The sequence below is a fragment of the Nannospalax galili genome, unplaced genomic scaffold (assembly GCF_000622305.1).
Source record: "Nannospalax galili isolate Female #2095 unplaced genomic scaffold, S.galili_v1.0 scaffold690, whole genome shotgun sequence".
Lineage (NCBI taxonomy): Eukaryota > Metazoa > Chordata > Mammalia > Rodentia > Spalacidae > Nannospalax > Nannospalax galili.
This window is the reverse complement of record NW_008329288.1, coordinates 2,194,492-2,201,561: the sequence shown is the minus strand read 5'-3', so window position 1 is coordinate 2,201,561 and position 7,070 is coordinate 2,194,492. Positions and strand designations below refer to the sequence as shown.

At 38.3% G+C, this 7,070-nt stretch overlaps 2 long non-coding RNA genes across 2 annotated transcripts in view; both read left to right on the top strand.

Annotated features, from left to right (window-relative positions):
* Positions 1 to 623: 623 nt before the first annotated feature.
* LOC103735566 lies at positions 624 to 2,585 on the top strand. Its single transcript, XR_607337.1, has 3 exons — positions 624 to 835; positions 1,142 to 1,288; positions 2,511 to 2,585. It is a non-coding gene; the product is annotated as an uncharacterized LOC103735566 (long non-coding RNA).
* A 2,987-nt stretch (positions 2,586 to 5,572) lies between these two features.
* The window catches only part of LOC103735560, a 15,022-nt gene continuing 13,524 nt past the window's right edge, over positions 5,573 to 7,070 (top strand). The window contains exons 1-2 of the long non-coding RNA XR_607336.2: positions 5,573 to 5,601; positions 5,956 to 5,997. This is a non-coding gene — a long non-coding RNA (uncharacterized LOC103735560). The remainder of the gene's footprint in view (positions 5,602 to 5,955; positions 5,998 to 7,070) is intronic.

Sequence of the window (7,070 nt, the reverse complement as noted above, 5' to 3'; positions counted from 1 at the left end):
GATTGTTTTTGGAGGTGATCTTTATACCATCATCCCCAAATCCCACAGCACCACTTTTCTCATCTAGTCTCTGCTGTGCACACACACTGCAAGCTGCTTCCCTTTCTCTTCATTTTCTCCTTACCTTGGGCCTGGTCTTGTTACTCTTCCTCCTGTTCTGTGTCTCTCTACTCTTCTTCAGTTACCCTTCATGTTTAAATATTCTCAATTATTTGCGCTTACTTGTAATCGTATCAAGTTTGGGATGGAAATGGGTCAAGAAGAGCTCTTGACAGGAAAAAGGAAGGAGAGCAGTTGCGTGTCTTTTTCATGGACAGTGGCTCAGGCACCCTGCATCACAGACTGGATCTTCTTCCTCACAGCCTTGTCTGATCCCAGATGTGGGATGGAGGAATCCTCTCTCCTCAAACCACAACTTTGTATGGTCCAAGGTCATGGGTCTCTATGCAGAAGTAAGCTCAGCCTGCAGCTAGTTCCTTCCCTGGCCATTGTTTCTTATGATCAAAGTCACAGGCTCAGCTCTGTCTGATGCTTGAGGCTGTGCTGTGAATGAGGGAGCCTCTTTACACTTGTTTTTGTGTTAGAGCTCTGACATGTTTCCAATGTTCTGTGTTCAGCGCTAATGGAATTTGTTTGAAAAATGAAAGCCCATGTGAGGCTAAAAGTGGTGAGCAGTGTACCTTGCAAGTAGTTTCCATAGGTATGTAAGACCTGGGATGTCTCAGAGTGATTCTGTTTTCTTTCAGGGATACAGCCCTCCCTGGAGTCCTGGGGTCAAAAGCAGGGAATGTGGGATCATGTGTTTCCCTGTAAAATTAGCCAAAGGCACCTCTTGGTAAGACCAACAAACACTAAATGGAAAACATGTTTTTTTTGAAGAGTCTCTGGGTGGTCATCAAGGATCTTCTAGGAGAAAATGCTCAAGAATGACAGGAATTGGCCCTTAAAATTCTACTCAGTGTATTTGAGAATGGAGTTCCTTCCTGTGAGCCAGATTAAAGGTTGGGGATGATGACCCTGAGAGACACCCTAATCATCTCAATGTGACTGATGTACCTTCTACTGGGAGCCTGACTCATTAACTGGGTCACCAACTCTTTCCAGCAATATGTATATTTTGCCTCTTGTTCTTCCTCTCCAGGTGGTAGGATGCTTTATGGGTACCAATATTGTGCATCAATGGAACTACCACCAAGCAAAGTGTGACATTTCAATTTAAATGCTGTAGTGACAAGTCCTTCTGTAACGGACTATAGAAGTGACCCTTCTTTGCCCTGTTCTACTCTAGGTGAGCCATACGTCCTTCCCTGTATTACTGTAGTCTCACAACACTCCACCATCTATTCCCAGTCCTGCCCTAGCTCTCACATCTGCCTGTACTGAGCATCAGATGTTGATAATTCAACAGTTCAATTGGGGATAGAAAGATAGCTCTTTGCCTTCTACCATACTTCATGTCCCCTTTCTCAAATCTGGTTTCCTTCTTTCTTGTCATCCATTCCCCCATCACTGATTAACACGCAGCACATCTCCCTGCTCCTCTTTCATCTCTCTTTTCAATAAATGTGTCCTAACTGATAAACACTGTAATTAGGCACTGGTTCTCCAGAGTGAATATGACAGACCTGAGACCTGACACCTGTCCTTGATGATCCTTCAGATTGATGCTTTGTCTGACAAACTGGCCAGTAATCAATAGCTCCAGCATCTTACTTCTTCCTTATTTATAGAATAGAGGGAGTAGGTTAGTTAGCTCCTCTCTGCTGTGACCTGAGTAAAATAGTGTAAGAAGGGGTAATTTGTTTTAGCTCATGATTTCAGATGTTACTTCCACTATGATGGCAAGGCTGTAAGCAGGAAATATAGCTGAGTGTGATCAGAAGGGACCAAGCCAAGACACAGTGCCCAAGAATACATTACCCACTTCTTCAAATCAGGCTCTACCTCCCACAATCCTATCACCTTTTAATAATCTGGATAAATTTTGTGTGCATTAGTGGAATGAACCACTAATTAGGTCAGAAACCTCTAATCCAAACATCTGTGGAAATGTCCTCATAGGCACATCCAGGGATGTTCTTGACAAATTTCTTAGACATTCTTAATGCAATGAAGTGAATAATTAAAAGTAACCATCATGGGCTGAAGGGACTCCTTTACCAAACATTCATTTCCCATTTGTACACACACCAAGTTTCATTATCCTTTAGAAAAGATTTCACTGTTAAGCTTTATTCTTAGTAAATTCCATTGTTTTGAAGTTAATATTCTTTGGAATTCTTATTGTTATATTTTTTCCAGTAGATTAAATTCTCAACCTAGAAACTATGGACAGTGCCAGACAGAGGAAACATTGCTGGTAATTCCATCCTACCTTGCAGAGATACAGCTTGATTATACATTCAAGTGTATATTTCAAAGCTCTTAGAATCATGAGTAGGTCATGATATGTATTTGTATTTAAACACAGATATTGAAATAATGATAATCTTTGTGGTTTTTTTTTTCAGTGCTGGTCATTGAATCATGGCCCTTGAATATTCCAGCAAACATTCTACTACTGAACCATGTATCAAACTCTACTCCCTGCTTTATGCATTACATATCTTTGATGTTTTTACTTTCCATGTATATTGCCATTTTCTGTTGGGTGCTTTGTAATGCACTGTATGCCCTACAAAAATGGTTTCATTAATTCTATACAGTTTTTATTATTTAAATTATAAATCTATTCTCAATGTATTTATTTATTTATTTATTTATTTATTTGCGTGTGTGTGTGTCTGAATATGAGAGTGCACAGGCCAGACTATTGTGTCAAGGTCAGAGGTCACTATGAAAGTGTCAGTGCTGTCCTTCCACCATGGTGGTTCTGAGGATTAGACTCAATGGTCAGTCTTGGAAGCCAATGTGCTCACTGGCTGAGTCATATTGTTGGCCCACAATTTTTAAAATCAGATATTGAAGGGACTTGACAGATGACTCGGTGGGTAAAAATGATTTCTGATAAGTCTGATGACCTGAGTTCAATTCCTGGGACCACATGGTAGAATAACAACAGACTTAGAAATTAATCTTTTTTACTTCCACAGGCCTGAAGTAGCACATGTACATTTTTTTTTAGGTATACCACCTTCTACAATTTATCAAGCATATACTTTCTCCCAGCCATCATAATCATGACTCAGAATATTTGCATTACAACCAGAAGTTCCTTTGTTTCTTTGATATCATGAAGTCACATCCTTTCTGGAAGCCCCTCGCAATCACTGTGTTTTCCATTTTGTTTGATTGTTAGGTTCATAAAATAGATGCCCCTTCCCTTTTCTTTTGCCTTTTGTGAATTTTTTGCTTCCTTTTATTTGTTGATGCTAGAAACTGAACACATGGCCTTGTTCTTGGTAGGCAAGTGCTCTACCACTGAGCTAAAACCAAACCTACATGAAAAATCTTCCTTTGTTCATTTGTGATACTTGGAATTGTTAAGTACTGGAAAACATACATACAATAAATGTATGAGTGCATGTGTATAGCTGAAGGACATAGAACAAAAATCAGTATCAAGCAAGGGAAACCTCTCTTGGAGTTGTTGATCAAGTAGTCCCAAAGACTAGCAAAATAATATAAGCTATTGCCACAACCCTTGATTCTCTCCCAGAACTTGAAGGCATGGCGCTATTGAGACAGGAGATATTCTGGATAGAGGACTAGGAAGAATTGAGCAAGACTGGCGTGGTAACCTCCTCCATGAGGACTAGCACTCACAGTATCATAAGATACTAAGCAAGTTGCCAAGGGGGAAAACAAGCAATGATGGTTTTACCCAGGGGTAAAACCTATGAACCACAGAGACCAGCCCAGAAAATTATCTCTATTGCACTAGTGTCACTTTTATCTTGGAGGTAATCAACAGATATCTAATTGATTTAAGGCCTGCTCCATGAGAGAGAAATCATATCTACTGTAAACCTATCCAAGTAAACATGGCTGGAGATGTCATAGATCCTAGAAAAGAAACCTACTTCTGTAATTTCCCTATACCAACATAATTTCATACTATAAATATGCATCCTTACATTTACAGACCCCTCAACACACATCAAAGAAGCTTCTTTTTGCAACAGATTGAGACCATTATAAAGTTCCACACCTGGCCAAACACAGAGAACAAGTGACTGAGATGCCCAGTTCTAAGTGACACATCTACAATGTAACCTCTACCCCTAAGTCTCAGAGAACATAGCAGAACAGTGGGATGAAAGAGTGTAAAAGCTAACAAAACAAAATACCTCCTGCTCTTTAATGCATTCTGGACATGATACAGAAGCTACACCAATGAAATCTCCACAGTGTGATAGTATAACAAGATCTGCATATAATGACAAAACTAATTGACACATCAAGGTGGATGGGGGAAACTTCATGGTGTCCCAGGTCAAGATGAAGAGCTACAGGCAGTTAATGGGTGCTGAGGGATGGAGAATCAGTTTTCTGCAGGGACTAGCTCCCTGAGAGGTTATATGATTCTAAGTGGACTGCTGTAAACACATGTAAACATGAGCACCACTAAATGAACTCAGTGCATTAATATATGTATATTCATAAATGTATATATGTATATTTAACAATAATAAAGAAGGGGACAAGAAATTGTGAGGGAGAGGGCACATGAAAGGAGTTGGAGGGGGTGGGAGGATGGAAACCATGCAAAGACAATACACGTTTGATATTCACAAAAGTAGAAGAGAAAAAGAAAAAAATATGTTTGATGAGACTTAAATGCATTAATATTATAAACTTGGAATTGGAGCAGGGAGAAGAAAGGGGAAAGCTGATGGGTTAACAGAAACTACACATGTATTTTTTAAAACCCTTATGGAAGCTTAGTATTGTGTGAAATACTTGAAAAATATATTATGGGATGAATATATGGTTCAGTGGCTAAGATCTGGTGGTCTTTAGAAGACCTGAGTTTGGTTTCCAACTCCCATGAAGGTTGGGTAACAACTGCCTGTAACTTCAACTCCAGAGGTATCCAATGCCTCTTGCCTCTGTGGACACCCGTACTAATATGCACAGAATCACACACAGCACAAACAAATATATAATGTGAAATTTTAAAAAAATGTCTTTTCTTGCTTGTTCGCTCTTGCTTTTCCAAATTCTTAGAGCTGTACCATTATGTTATTTATTTGTGGTCTCTTGATTTTTTAATGTAGGTGCTTAGAGCTGTAAGTTTTCCTTTTAGGACTGCTTTTTAAAGTGCCATAGAGGTTCTGTTGTATTGGATTATCATTTTTGTTCAGTTCCAGGAATACTTTTATTTCTTTCTTGATTTCTTCTTTGACCCATTCATCATCTAGGAATGTGTTGTTTAATGTCCGTGAGTTTGTGTAGTTACCAGAGCTTCTTTTGCTATTTAAGTTTTATTGCATTCTGGTCAAATAGAACACACAAAATTTTTTCAATATTTTGTATTTGTTGAGACTTGTTTTGTGCTCCAGTATGTGATTATTTTTTTTTTAGAGAAACTACATGGGTTGCTGAGTAAAATGTGTATTCTTCGGTGCTTGAGTGGAATATTCTGCAGATGTCTCTAAGGTACATTTGATGTATGATATCATTTAATTCAGATGTTTCTCTGTTTATTCTTTAACTAGATGACTATTGGAGAAAGTGGGATATTGAAGTCATCTACCACTACAGAGTTGGGGTCTTGAAGTTTAGTAGTACTGTTTTTATGGAATTGTGTGCACCAGAGTTTGATGTATATAAGTTAATGATTGTTATGTTTTCTTGGTCAATTGTTCCTTTGATAAGAATGTAGTGGCCTTATTTACCTCTTCTGATTAATTTTAACTTGAAGTTCATTTTGTAATATATTAACATAGTACCTCCTTCCTGTTTCTTAGTGCCATTTGCTTGAAATATTTTTTTCCATTCTTTCACCCTAAGGTGGTACCTATCCTTGGAGGTATGATGAATTTCTTGTAGTCAGTAAGTACTTGCATTTTGTTTCTTTTTAAAAATTTATATATATATTATTTTTTAGAAGAAGCATTTCATTATAGCTTTAACATACTCAATAACATTTTCCAGAGCAAAGATACATGTCTTTCAAAAGTGGCTATAAAATTTTTAAGTTTACTGTTGAATTAATACAGTATACAATATTGACTCAGTATAAACCCTGTAAGACATAAAATTGAATGAGTTTTTAACCTTTAAAAAAGATCTTCATTTTATTTTAAAATATACTGTTTCTTACAAAAAGACTCATTGTTTTTGCTAATAACACTTAGATATTGGCGCATGCATCTCTAATCTGTATGTATCTGATTATTACTAGTAATAGGCAGTTTCACTCAGATCCTTGGCACCTGTGTGTGGCTATAAAGTCATTGGGTAGATTTCAACAGTAATGTTTATCACCTGTACTAATTAACATGATGTAAATTTTTATGCCTCCTCAAATATAACACATTTTTAAAAATTTGTTGATTTTTTTGTATATATCACACAGAACATCCCAAACCATCTTATTCATCATATACACCCACTTCCCAGATGGCACCCACTAGAGCCCTTATACTCTTTCATCCCTGCTGCTGTCCACTGTGTTGTTAGCACCCCCAGCTGTTCCCCACTACTTGTCCATCTGGTGAATCTAGTCAGCCTACCTAGAGGTCTTTGTTTTAGGAAAGCCAGCTGTTCCTCATCTAAAACATCCCAAACCATCTTATTCATCATATACACCCACTTCCCAGATGGCACCCACTAGAGCCCTTATACTCTTTCATCCCTGCTGCTGTCCACTGTGTTGTTAGCACCCCCAGCTGTTCCCCACTACTTGTCCATCTGGTGAATCTAGTCAGCCTACCTAGAGGTCTTTGTTTTAGGAAAGCCAGCTGTTCCTCATCTAACAGCAATGAGTTGTCAATATTCCTTTAGATAAGATTGGGGTCTACTGTTCATTTTCCCAGTTCTATGCTGGGTTACAATCTGGGAGTCCCTTTGGCCACCCTGGCCAACAACTCAAAAGAAGGTATCTCCTATCTGGCATTGTTGCT